Genomic DNA, 14,994 nt, shown 5'->3' on the forward strand with positions numbered 1-14,994 from the left:
TAAAAGCACCCCAATAATGAAAGAGTCAATGTTCAACTGACCAGCAATGAGACTTAGGTTCCCATGTAACTACCACGTTTTTAAAAATCTGGTTTAGGTGCTTTTGGAATATTTACCATACAGGCCTTGCTCCTTAACAAGTCAGGCAAAGTGCAAAGTTAAGTGAAAAAAACCCACCAATCCAACGAAGCATTTTGCACTAGACAAAGATATTTGGAGAATCATGTCTGATACATGTTTGTGTCACATAGTACCCAAACCTAGAACACAAGGCTTCCATATTCGGATAAGCTATATGATAGAAATAATGTGAATTGATACTTCTGTAAATGTTTGCAAGCTGTTTTCCAAGGGCTGCTTTCCCCTTCCATGTATACACACAAATTTTATGTTGCTTGTCAGGTTAGACTTTACATATCATTGGCAAACCATAGTCCATGGGTGTCATGTTTCCTGTCTAACCTTAGACAAATTTCTCTATAATTCCTTTGCAACTTGTAAAATGGGAGTAATATTACGCTCATACTTCACAGCTGTTATAAGGATAAACACACTGAAGGTTGTAAAGGACTTAAATATTTATTACTTTTATCTGGAACCATCTAAGTGCTTTACATAATTGGGAACTGGAACCACCAAGAATGGCTTCCTTCATCTTCCAGTCACATGCTACTTTCTCAAGTATCCCCATGGCAGTCTAATACTCTATCCTACTTACTCTCCAATATGCTTATCTTTGTGTTGGTTAATTTAATTGTCTAATATTTTTAATATGGAGCAGAAAGGAAGTATCTCCAGAAACAGGCCACTGAACTGGGCCTTTTAGGTCAGAGTGAACAGGGAAACATTACTTAACTTTCATACAGTTCCTAAACTGTCTTCAGTGGGTGTGTCTACATGTGCCATTAGTACTCAGCAGTAAACTTTGGAGCTTATTGCTCCTCATCTTATTGCTCCCAGAAAGCTGCCAGACGTGTGGTTTACACATGCAACCGAACCACAGCACATTGAGCTGGGTCACAGCAGCCGTGACTGGTAAGGTGCCTGGTGGGGTCAGCCTGCCAGTCCAGGGCTGTTCTGACCATGCTTAGTATGCTGGCGGCGGGGAGACTGGCTGGGGCGCATGGGTTCTTCAGGATGGGACTAGCCAGCAGGAAGCCATGTCCCAGCCAGCTAAGTCGGTATCTACATCTGCACTGCTCTGCCCAAAAAAGCCTCTGCACCAGGGTAGTAATTGTATTTACATACATTGTAAATACAAGTACTGCCCTGCTGCAGAATGTATTAGTTTCATGTGCCCTAACAGGGGTGCACATGTACACGATGAGATGTTTACTGGCAAGTTAATTAGTCAACTGTGCAGTAAACATCTTGTGTAGATGTGCCCAGTGTTCCCTAGGGTCCCCATAAAATTTAACACAAAATTGAAGATGTGCCAAATATTAATGATGGTAAAAATATTTTACTAGGCTATTAAAAATATTATAATCTTTTTCAAGCTTGACTTTGGGCACATTTTCAATGTGATAACAGCCATGAAAAAGATAAATGCAATCTCAGGATAAGTCACCTGAGCCATTTTTTTTTAAAGTAGGAGCCATTGTACAAAGTATTCATGAGACCTTATCTGTAATATTATGTTCCACTTTGAATTCATCTTTCCTGAATAGATGCATGGTAAGGTCACCAGGATAATCATGGTGAACGGAGAACCTACCTAATGACAGGAATTAAAAGAGTTTGGCTTGTTTTGTTTTATAGTTACTCTTTATAAATATATTGGGAAGGGAGAAAATTTGAGAGAGGGTAAAGAGCTATCAAAATAAAATACAGCATTAGTTCACAATTCACAAACCATGCTTATCCAAGTAGCACTTGTTAGCAGCAGTACCACAGTGCCCTGGTGCTATGTTGTTCCTAAGTGACCTTTATGAAAAATATCATATGAATGCATGGCATGGAAAATGTTCTAAGGTAAATGTTGCTGGTAAGAGGCACTTGATCCTGCAATGTATTGTTCCAAATAAACATCAGCTGTATTTAGATTATATTTAAGATTAGATATGGTTATTTAATGAAATCTGATTGTCTGCAACATCGTCCAATTAACCCTGCAAACCAAGAAAGTCTCCTCCATTCCTTGCAGTCCAGGATTTTTCCACAGTTACATATATTAGTGATCAAGTGTTGCCTGACAACATTGAATTCTGTATTCTTTTAATCTATGGCAATATGTTCAGTACTCATTAGTCACATGGCATCAGTTGCCACCATGTCATTCAGTTAGATCAAGCAGTGCATAGTAAAGTGCATGAGCATTCAACAAATTAACACACCTGAATATTACATTATCTCCAGTCTTGAAGTACAGAAACTGGTTCAACACTAGTGTTGAGGTGTCAGTTGGTACCTTATGTACCATTCAATCCTAATTTGTTCACTTCCGGGCAGTGAATAGTAGCTGCCCTTTGAAAGAGGTAAAATCCTGTTACTGTCTTATGGTCTGGAAACAAAGCTCATTAGGCACATCTGTCCCAACAAGTCAGTGTGATACAACTGAGGTACGTCATTGTCTGACACTACTCGTGGCAGGAACTACTTTCTGTGTCAAGATCACAAGTTGTATACTTCAAGACAAGTAAAACTAGTTTAAAGAAAGTTGTATAAGCAAACTCTGAGAACAGAGAGACAACTGGCTCACAGCTAGCTAGCACAAGGAAAATTCAATCTATCTAGGACTGTTCCAGTGATGCTCCCTCTTCTTTTGGCATATCAGTAAGACAGAGTCACTGCTGCAGATGGAAAAGTTTGACAAAGACAGACTTTTTCTTTTGCTCGGGCTACAACACTACTAAAACAGCTTAGTTTTCCCATCTGTCTTAAAAAATTGGATCTGATTTAGACTTTGGAAAACAATATTAGATCTGATGTAGACTTTGGAAAACAATATCGTAAGTGAAAACAGCATTATTAAGAAAGAGCAGAGATGATGAGTCTGAAAACAATGGAGGGGGATTCCTTTGAAATAATTCAAATAATACACCTATCTATCCATCTATGATGTGATCACATCTTTTCTTTTTAAAAAATACCTCCAGTTACTGTATTTTCTCACATACCACATGCCCTTAAATAATACCTGCACCTTGTTTTGAGAGGACAAAATTAAAACTTTTTTTTTATACTCATAACCAAAAGCTGACCACATAGAGCAGGGGCAGAAAATACTGTGCAGCTCACCCACCCTCCCCCCGGCTGCTTGGGCAAAAGCGAGGATTTTAACCATTTCACAGGCATTGCTGAATTGGCAGCAGGCTCTGGCTGCTCATCTAAAGGTTACTACCAATTTGGCAGCAGTTGTGAGAGAGTTAAAATCTAAGTCTGATACTTAAGAGTGGACTCTGCCTCTACTGTCTGCTGAATGGGAAAGAAGCACATTATAGCCATTTATACTTTTATAGCCATTTCAGGGCCTCTCTGTTTCCATTCTGGTGAAGAAATCATTAAGAAACACACCCCAATTTTGGTAGGCTAATTTCTGGGAAAACGGTACATGTAGCATGCAAGTTCATACAATAATTGCAACATCAAATATAAATTTCTCTGTTCTTTTTATTTACTGTCCAGGCACACAATATTCATTATTTTTAATTTATTAAAATAACTTAAACTCTTTGTGCCTAAGGATTTAATTTATAATTTATAAAACTCACTTGAAAATCTGGTATGTTTGGATTCTTTTAACGAACATATTGTTTGATTTGTAAAATGTATATATTATTTATTTTGTTGATTTTTGTTTTGGGAAAGGTCTCAGAAGACCAGAATGCCCAACCTCTTATTTTACAGATTATAACAATGCATAATGTAATCAAAGAGCAGCAACATAGATAATGCATTGCCCACTATTAGATCTGTTGAGGTGCTCGGAATTCATAGTGGAATCTTAACACACCTATCCAATTTACAGCAAATTAACTGACAGGATAAATCCATATGTCATCAGGAATTTTCCAAATTCTCCATACAATTTATCAACATCATGCAAACTAGTTACTTATCAGCAGGGATCCTGGTTTTCTCTGATTTAAAAAAAAAATCCCAAATTTTCTGATTACAAAAGATAACCCAAAATCCAGATTTTCCATGATTAAAATACAGCACTATATAAATAGTGGTGTTTCATTTTAATCATGGAAAAATGTGGGTTTGGGGTGACTTTTTTAAAATCAGAAAATTTGGAATTTCTTTTTTATCAGCAAAAACCAGGGTCCCTGCTTATTAGCTAGTTTCTGAGCTGCTTGAACAAAACATTCCAGAAACTTAACAAACTTAAAGAAGTTGGACAGACCCATGCACATGCATGCACACACACGCACACATACCCACACACCCCTAAACAGCAACTGATGTTGCCTTAAAACTTTTAAAGATGAAACAAACGTTGCTGTATGCATGACATGGTATGCTCCTGTTTTAAAACAAAACTTACAGCTACAAGGGAAATGCATTTACACTGTTAAACGCAGGGCATTGTTTTATAGTCTTCAACTGAAAAGGGTTTTTTTCCTCCTTTGACTATTGGTGACTCCTTAAATAAAGATTTTTAAAACCTTTTGTTTCTTACCTTGGCATTACTTGTCTAACACACACTGAAACAGTTTACATGGTTCTAGACAAATATTTCTCAAACCTCATTCCTGAGTCAGGGCATAAAGAAGGTAGACAAAAGCCAAGTACACTCTTATCTAATTGAAGATCGCATTTTAGATCTGGCACAGTCTGGATTAAGGTCAGGACCTGGACCTCAAACCACTTTTGTGGTGGTTATAGATGAACTTCTGTCATTGGGTAGGCAAACATTCTTATTCCCCTGGATCTGTCTATTAACATTTGACAATACTGACTCTGTGATATTGATGTCTCACTTGAGAAATCTACCAGTGGTCTAGAATGATGTGCTAAAATTGCTTGAATCCCTGCAAAAGTAATGAGAAAATGCATATCTACCACTAGATGCCTCATTTGTGAAGCCTCACATATAAAAATCTCTCCCCGGAGCACCTTCAGTATCTGCATCTACTGCAAGGATTGGTTTGATAATAGAGATTCACGTATTTATAACATGAAGATGACATATAGCTCTATCCGTTCTTCACCAACCACACTGTTACCACCAAGAGGGCTGATTCTTGGGTAATATCAGAGCATAGATAGAGAACAGCTAGTTGTAACTGAATACCAATAAGATGAAGATGATGCTGGTGGGCAGAGAATCACATTTTCTATAACTTGATTGGATAAGCCAGTCTCCCCTGGTTGAAGGTATATCTCCATAATTGGTCAATTCAGTCTGCAGTTTAGGAGTGTTGTTGAATTCCTTATTAATATTAAGCCCTTACATAGCAGTATCTATACAAATGTGGTCTAATATGTCCGATTGTCTGCCTATCATGGTGTGATGGATGATGTCTGGCCTTCATTATCTTTGTAGTATAAATTTATGCAACCTACCTACACATATATTAATGCACTTCAGTTAATGCACATTAAATCTAGTACCTCCATGCATTTTTACATGTGCTGTATGACACTGCACCGGGAGCTTTAATTAATGAACTGTGCTAATTCAAGGTGCCTGTGCATCACGGGTATCAGCATCCCCACAGTGAAAAAATGGGTGCAGGGCACTTTGAACTCAAGTTCATTGAATGTGTTTTATTTTAAAGCACCCCATCACCACTTTTTCAGTGCAGTGACACACAGGGACACTGATGCTCATAATGCGGAAAGCTGCCAAAGTGCGTCAGTTTCCATGTTCCAGCTTGGTCAATTAGTCAGCATGAAAAAGCAGGCTCCCTGCATCTCTGTAGGAGCCCTCCATTGTGAGGTACTACAAAAATGTGCATTAGCCTGGCTTAATGTGTATTAATTGAAGAGCACGCTTTTTATGTGTCGCTTAATGCACATTAGCCTATTTTCATGCACATTAAGTAAAAAGCATGGTTTTTTATTTGACGCTTTAATGTGCATGAAAAGAAGCTAATGCACGTGAAAACACGTGTGTAGGTATACCCACTGAGGACTAAAATGTCAAGGCTTGTTTCTAGCTTAAGACAAATGATCCAAAATGATCTTTGTTATCCTTTCTTACCAAGGACCTACCCCTACCAACCTTACTTACTGGATATAAAATGCTAAGTTACTAGGATTCTCCACTCATGTAAAACAGTGGTGGCATTTTATAACCGTATTGAACTACTGTAAATTTCTATACAAAACAGGAGAAAAACAGGCCTACGGTTTTGTGTCTACGGGCCTTGTTACACTTTTCACTGTGAGCCGCATGAATGTTGATGGTTGTAATGGTAGCTTGAGCCTGAAGCAGTCACACTTCAGGCCAGCAGGGGCTCAGAGGATGGAAAGGTAAGAATCTCCCCCTCTCCATTCTGGGCTTCTCCCCATCCCTGCTCCTCAGGGCTCTGCCAGTTAACCTCACCTACTTGTAGCTGCCTGGATGTCTGCCCCAGGGGAGAAGGCAAGGAAGAGTTAACCATCGGCCCTACAGCCGCTGCTGGGCTGCTGCTCTTCTAGGGCTGAGCCCACCCAGATAGCTGCAGTAGAGGAAGGGCAGGAAGATTAACCCTTCCCTGATTGCTTCCCTGGGACAGACAGTGTAGGCAGCCACAAGTAAACGAGAGCAGGCAGTGAGCAAGGAACTGGGGTGCTGGTGCAGGGCATGCAGTGGGCCTGTTCCAGGTCAGTAGGAAAGGGGAGGTGGGTGGGGTGTTCATACAAAGGTGTAGCCTATAGTGGATCAGAGTATGAATCAGAGATACCCTGCCCTGAAGTGGCCTAACTTTGAACTGCATAACGAGTGCTTAAAACCAGTTTCAGGTGTATGTGAGGACAATCCAGGGTTTAAGAGCTCCAGGAGCCACCCAATATTACTATGTAACAAAGCCATATTCTATTTGATACTTTATTTGCATATTTTACTTGACCTTTTTCTCCTTTCCTTTCTTATCAAGGACCTACCCCTACCAATCCAGAAGATATACTTCCCAAAGACCATGGCTAGGTACAGACAGTCAAAAAGCCTGAGGCTGAATCAGTTCAGTCTTTGCAGATTAGTTTAAACTGCGCAGTTTAAATTGAAATAGATGTGAACAGACACTTACCTCTGATTCAGTGAATGCAACAACATGCCTGCAATGGCTCAGGCCAGAAGCCAGGAGGTGCTAGAGTATGACTCTCTGGTTGTGTGTTCACGTCCTCTTCCTGCTACCCCTGAGGTCTCTGGGATTTGCAATCCAAAATTATAACGGTAGGACTCTGCAGGGTTTGCTCATCACTTCTTCTTCCTGCTTCCAGGTGCCTCTAGGATTTGTAGTCCACAGCTGCAGCCAGCAGTAAATTTGAGCAGGGGTAGTGGTATTTAAGCCCCTCTCCATGGCCCCAGGTCCCAGCCAGGTTTGCCAAGGGGGGTAGCTCTTGTCAGGCAGCCCTCACTTCTCCAGCTAGGGAACACAGGGGCAGGAGCAGGGCCAGCCCTGCTCTCTGGAGCAGACAGCACAGCACAGCACAGCACAGCCCAGCCCAGCCCAGGGCTGGAAAGCATGCTGAGATGCTGGGGACTGTGATTTAACTTGAACCCAAAAGGTATCTGGGACAAGTTTCATAAACCGGTTTGGCCTAAATCAGTTAAGTCTGATACCACATTCAACCAGTTTCAGCCATTTTGAAACTGATTTACATGCCCTGAGCTTCTGTTCTGTTGCTAGTTTCAACCAGTTTCTGATCACTTAAACTGGTTTATGTGTAACTTCTGTCCCTAGCCCATGTGACAATGACACCTTCTGTTGATTGTTAGTGGCAACCTCACTTGAGATCCCTTGCCTATGAGGACTTGCCTAGTCTTTGACAGCTTTGTCATGCTGATCAGAATGCATTTCTTAATTCCATACATTCTATAGATAGCTAAGTGTAGCGGGCTAGCTCATTATTCTAACAAGCATTATAAAAGTTCCCTTTTCAAACATTTCCTCTGTATAGGACTTTACCATTCTCATACTTTTAATTTGACTAGATCTACTCTGTGGTTTCTTTCAGAATTTTTATTTACCATTTTTTATTTCTGAAGTATAATGAACTAGAAAAGCATAGTTTTTAGCCTTTCTGAGTAATCAATATTAAAAAAGTATAGTCAGCTATCAGCCAATATTGTTTCAGACAATAATTATAGCAGCTCCTCATTTATCACCTTAATCATCTGCATATCTTAAGTACACTGGTATTTTGCTTCAGAAACATAGTATTTTACACAAATCCATTAGCTGGGTTTGGTTGTGGATAGATTCTGTCCTTTAAAGTAAAATGTTGCCACTATTAGCAGAAAGTGGTCCATTCTGTCATCTGTTTCTCAGCATAATTGCTTCACAGATGACAAATGATTGCTCATACTATTAGCACAGTGGTTTATTGTCTCCTTGCAATGGAGCCACTTCGCCCAAATTAAAAGTGAAATACTGCTATTGGTTTTCCAACTTATTAACAAAATAGCTATCAGGATTTGAAGGAAAATGCCTGGTGAGCAATCCTGAGACTTAAATTTGAGAAGTGCGTAGGACTAGAGGGAATTATACTGAAGTTATGAAAAATGAGAGCATACAAGCAATAAGATTCAAAACAGATGCAAAGAGGTTATCTTCACTCTTCTGCAAATTTTAAAAATAAAATGAAAGTGGTCTTTTTGTGTAATCCTTTCACTTCCTACTATTAATAAAAAATAAAATAAATACAATAAAAAATAAATAAATAAAAATAATAGGTAAAGCAGTACTTCCCAAACTTTTTCCTCAGAATGGCCCCATTTATGGGCCCTCAGTCCCAAGCCATGGGATCCCACCCCCACGACCCCATCCACTGATATTGTGACTCCATTTGCGGTTGTGACCCACAGGTTGGAAACCGCTGAGGTAGAGGGTATAATGAGGCCAGATCAGGACTTTGGACCTAGCCAGTCCCAATCAGAAGATCAGGGGAGGGGGTGCTCTGAACAACCACAAGCCCAAGATGGTGCCCTCCTCCCAACTGGGCCAGGTGAGGCAATAAAGGCAGCCAGTCCCCTGAAGCCACAGGCAACAGGCCCCACCCAGACCCAGCCTCCGACATCCTTTTCAGGGCAAAGGCAAAAAGGTTCTTGCTCTTGACCTCTGTGCACTTCCTTGCTGATTTTCTAGTTTTGACTCCTGGTTTCAACTCCAGTTTCTGATTCTGGTAGGTCCCTTGGGATCCCCAGATTCTGGTTTTCTGCTCTTGATTCTGGTGACCACTGGCTCTGGCTTTTGGTTTATGATCCTGGTAAACCCTGATCTTACTCTGGCTCTGGTGTTTGACCCTGGTCTGTCTTGGCCTCTGCCACAGCTCCTGGTTCCAGTTCTGGCAACAGACCCTTCTGTACCTCCAGCTCCTGGGAGACCATCCTGGACTACACATGTACTTCAGGTGCCTAAACTCCAGGCAAGACTGCTCTGGTCCCTAACAGGGTTTGTGATGTTTATCAAAAGTTGTCCCAAGCTTTCTCCCAAAATGAAGCAGAGGGATAGGTACTTGGAGACAAAATGAAAATCCCAACCACGATTTGCTCTCAAAGATTACAGCCCTGTATAGGAAATGGCACAACATATACATTTTTAAGAAAAGTTTTGAAAAAATTATAAAGTAGAAACATAAAATAAAAGGCCACTAGGAGAAAGTTCAGTTTCAAGAGTTCTAGTTTATTTGTGTTCAGTTTTAAAATGTCTACCACCCCTTTCTTTCAGATTCCTTTCGAATCTGTGAGAGGCACTATTTTTTATGAAGTCTCTATCCTCTTTTCCCACCAGTAACTTGTCAAAGATATACTTAAAGAAATAAGCACCATGACTATATTTCCCAACCTCTCTTTTTCCAAAATTACCTATAAAAGCCCAAAGCTAGTTTAGCCCATTAGTTTCTTGAGAGAAGTGGGAAACTTCAGACAAATTCTAATGTTGGGTCATAAAAGTGATTACCCAATTGTACATACATTTTTCATACTTACTGTCATCCTCTTCAAAAATAAATATTCACACATAGTGTAGAACGCTTGGGATCTCACTCCTTAGCATTGTCACCGACAGGATTATGAAAAGAAAAAGCATGAATCTGCAACAGTACTAACAGCTTTTATTTCTGGATCCCAAAAAGGTCATTTAAAAGTACTGAAGAGAGTCAGAACAACGAAGAAATTAACATTTCAAAAGAAAATAACAGTACTTATCCAAAAATATGCCTGCCTAACAAAAAGGATTCCTGAGTGAAGTTCATTGTGCTGCATACACTATCTTTCTGAGGCAAAAACAATTTTCATTTTTCCCAGTCTTCAGAAAATGCTACAAAATTTGCCAGCCCCAGAAGGGAGAAATTAGGCATTAATTTGGCAACAGCACATAGGAATTGGATGAAGATGGATTTCCTGTTAAGTGTTTTCCATTTCACTAAGAATTGTGTGGATGCCTAAATTTCTTTTAGTTCTGTTTTTCAGTGACTATTTGTGGTGGTGGGATTTGGAGATTTTGACATCGTAGGATTTCTTTTAAATAATGTTTTTTCATAGCTTATTACTATTTTCTTATGCTGGTTCATGGGGATAGGAATTGTGGTGCAATGGCACATATAAATAGACAAAAGATACCTTGATACAAGGTAAAGACAGTGTTTGTGAGCTTTCTTATTTTTCAGTGCTGTGCATAGGTCAGTTCCTATTTTTTTAAGGGAAAAAATGGGGTGAATATTTCCCCCCTGGCAGCAGTAAACTCCCCCTGCCTAGCAGGGAGAAGTCGGGGGGGGGAGGGGCAGGACAAATAGCAGGGGGTCAAGCCTGGGGGACAAGTGCCACGGGAAAGGATAAAAGGCATTCTTCCCTCACCACTTTTTTCCCTGTGGTGGTGATGGAAGAAATGATTTTAAGAGGACCCTCTAATAACTAGATTCTAGATATGGAAAATTAAAACAAATGTATATTTTCCATATCTACAATCTAATAACTGAGGGTTGTTTTAAATTCATGCTTCTCTTAGATCTGACAAACAACTAATTCAGTACCAAACTGATATTTGATACCTTCTACAAGATATACATGTTCTGCTCTTTGATAAAACATACTTGCTGGCTGATTTGTTTTCTGCCACATTTTCTAGACTGACAACTTACAATTTATGATATGTACACAATAGCCAATTAAAGATTCCTATCAGATACTCTAGATAAAGCAGTAAGCGCAATGATTTACTTACAGTTTGCAAAGTACAGGCTAAACAAAAATAATAAAGAATATTAAGGCAAAGCATAGGTTATAAAAACTCCTTTCCACAACTGAAGGAAATATACTTGGAAGTAATAAAGGCAGTTTTATGATCTAAGGAAGTGTTATCTTCCTCAGCACTTAATTCCTGTCCCTGGTTGACAGAAAGCAGAGATTTCTTCAATTCTTTTTAATTAACTTGAACATTTCACATAATTAAATAAGCAATTAAAATATATGTATGTAAGCAGTCATACTCTCTAAGCAGCATTTCTGTGACATTAAATATCTTTTAAAAGTCAGTAATAGCAAAGACAAGTTTATAATATTATAAAATATAAAATTACAAAATTAGTATAACTTTTTCTTACAACATGATTTTAATAATGATTTTTGCATCAGTATTGAGATTTATCCCCAACATTACCCCACAAAAACAAACTTTAACTAAAACCAAAAATTCATTATGTGTATGTATTAGGCAAGTCTGGCTGGAGAGACACTATAGACAAAGTCAGTGCGGCAGGTGGATTTTTTAACTGGAACATAGTTCATTCACTTTGCACTACTTGGAAACAGTTTTATTTAGAAAATCTTCAGGTAGCATTTGAGAAGGGTTCTAGCAGTGTATTTTAATGCTAGTTCATTCTTTTTCTTTCCTGTGGTAGATTTTATATTTGTGCCATATTATTTTGAGGACATATCCTATTTTTAAGCTGAGGTAGTTAAAACTCATTAAGAATAGAATTTATCATTCCTGTTACAGTCTTTAAGACTGAGACAGAAAATGAAGTGATTTGTCTGAAGAGTCAGAACCTCCTGTCTCTTACCTTAACCCTTATACCTGCAGACCACAAGCAAGCATCTGTTCAGTCAGGATATGGAAATGCTGAGCTGTGAGTCTAAGGGAACTGCAAAACTCAAATCTGTTTTAAATTCCCAGAAGTAGAGCTGAAATCAAATCCAGGGGGTTGATTTTGCCCTTCATAAAAACAGGTCTGACAGCAAAATGTAGATCCAGATCTGGATTCTGAACCTCTGCAAAATTCAGAGATACTCAGAGCCAATTTAACTCAATCTCTACATGACATTCACAATAACTACATCTTGCTCATGATTCATTGCCCATTCTTTGTCCTTGTCCTTTTTTATTTGTTCAAGGCATAAGATCTCACCAGGAAAATGGTTTGGGTCTCAATTGACAAATCTGAAAAACTGTTCACAATAATTCTTCCTGTGATAGTTTAACTTCCTCTAGTAATATGTACCAACTATGAGAGGGTTGTCCACATCTTCCTCATCCTTCATCCTTCAAACCAAATAACATGCTTACTATTATGTCTGTCAGTTCCTCACCTTACCTTGCAAGAGAGTTGAGGGTTTGAAGAAGAGTGAGAGCCCCTTGCTGTATCAAACCGTCATGTTCCTACTCCTTTTCCCACCATTTTTGAGGTTGTCTTACTCTGATCTTAACTCTAATTTTGGTTTATCAGAAAACTAACTTCCACCTGCTTGGGGGCTCTGGGTATGTTGCCTTAACTTATTCTTTATCAGGTCCTAGGGCTATTGATAAGTTAGTAAAAAGCAAAACAAAACAAAACAAAAAACATGGCTTCTAGGCCAAGAGAAGAAAAATATCCTTCTTGGTCCTAAACAAAAGTTTGACCCATATCACTGAAACCTCCCCCAACTCCTATCCCAAGCACATCAAATATGCCTTAAGAAGAAAAAAAGGACTTTTATTAACCCTGTCCTTGGTCATAAGGGAGCTGGTAGTCTTCCCCCAAGCCTTTCCACCCAGCCAGTCACTACAGTGTTAATGTCCAATTAACAGTCCAATCCAGGCAATTGCTGCACCAAGGCCACAAGGGGTGCTTGTCCATGTTACACCTCTCCTGTTTCCATGTTACACTTTTTCCTGTGTCCACGTGACAGAAATCACCATTAAGCTATCCAAATTGCATCTGTATATCCACGTTATCAGCTGATTTTATCACTTTAGTTTGGGGGGGGGTGGTAATTTAAAACACCTCTGACATGTTTTATTTTTAGCTCCTGAATTTCTTCCATGAGGGTTTTTTTATCATTTTAATTTGTCAACATGGGTCTGACTTATGCCTCAAAATGGGATTTTCTCTGTTTTGCAACAATTTCACCACCAGGTGCCACTTGGATTTACTTGGTAATCCATGGAAATCCATTGAATTTTTATTGCAATGCTGCAACAAGACTCCAGGGGCTAATCTGGCAAATTTTTACTGGTGATTTAGTTCAAGGTTCAGATTAATGAAAAATACAACTTTTTTTGATTCTGAAAAAAATTGTTCCTCATGTTCACATACATTTCATGGCAAAGATCAAATTATTATGGGTTAGGCATTTCAAGACTCAGGTTAAATAAAATTACTTTTTGTTAGACTGGGTTTTTGGTTGTAGCAGCATTGGTCTAGGGACATAGGCAGACCCCTGGGGTTTTCAACTTGGGTTTTTGCCACCCTGCGGTTCAGGAATTGTGGGTCAGGAGTGAGGGGTGCCAGCCTGCCTAGGGAAGCAATTCAGGGGTGAGAGGGGAACCAGTGCGGCTGGGGGGGGGGGCAGAGGACTGTGAGTTGGGAGTGAGGGGCACCAAATAGGCCGGGGAGGCAGGTCAGGAGTGAGGAGGACCAGCGGGGCTGGGAGGGTAGTGTGAGAAAGAGAGAGAGTCACAGGGCTCAAAAACACAAGGGCTAAACAAGGAGTCAGTGGCCCCAGATCAACAGCTCCAAAGAGCCTGGCAGAAACCCTCCTTACCCAGGTGTTTCTGGAGGGGAGGGGCTGGGAATGCCAACGCTGGAATAAAGAAGAGCCCAGAACAGGCAAGAGAGGGGAGTGGGGAACTGGAAGGAGAAGGAGAATGGAGCTGAGCCACACTGCAGGGAACCTTGAGAGCAATGTGGAGACCCGGTAGGAGATTCCTCCAGAGAGTGAGCTCCCCAGAGGGAACTTAAAGAGAGGACTGTTGACCCGGCAGTACTTGGATCTGCTTGTTACCATGCTGGGAGCAGAGCCCAGCAGAGTAAGGTACCATGAAGCCTCTAATAGAGGGGCACGCTGGAATTTTGGTGCCGTAAAGTCCCTAAAAGGGGCGCAAGCCAAAAACGGTGTCACAGATGGACCTAATAGGATAAGGGGAATCGTGATGACCCCAATAAGAGGCTCAGAGAGAGCCACCAAAGAAATGGTAGTGGAAGAAAAGAGAGACTGACTTCACGACCGTCAATTATTGCTTGCACTCTGCTAAAAGGAGCTGGAACAATAACCCAGGCCAGGAGTGCTTGGTTTTGTTCTTTTTTGGTTTTTTTTTCTTCTTGGGATGGAGTCCTGTGGAAGGACCAAGTGGACGATCAGAGACCGGTAGAACGGGCGAGGGTGTAGGGGTGGCGGAGCCCTCAGGAACGTAGGACCTTCGCAGGATGACTATAGGACGACTAATGAAACTACACATCCAGGTACTGAACCAACTGCTTTAAACACCAAGTCATGGCAGGAGAAAGTGTGGGTGTGTAGAGTTCCAATTAGAAACCATCTCACTCAAGTCAGCTGGCAGGCGGTGTCCTACAGGCCTGCAAGTGACGGAGATACCGGACAGGTAGAGGTAACTCGGGTAGTAAATGTAACCCAGGTGATAC

This window comes from Crocodylus porosus, unplaced genomic scaffold (genome assembly GCF_001723895.1).
Source record: "Crocodylus porosus isolate Cpor-Errol unplaced genomic scaffold, CroPor_comp1, whole genome shotgun sequence".
Taxonomy (NCBI): Eukaryota; Metazoa; Chordata; order Crocodylia; family Crocodylidae; genus Crocodylus; species Crocodylus porosus.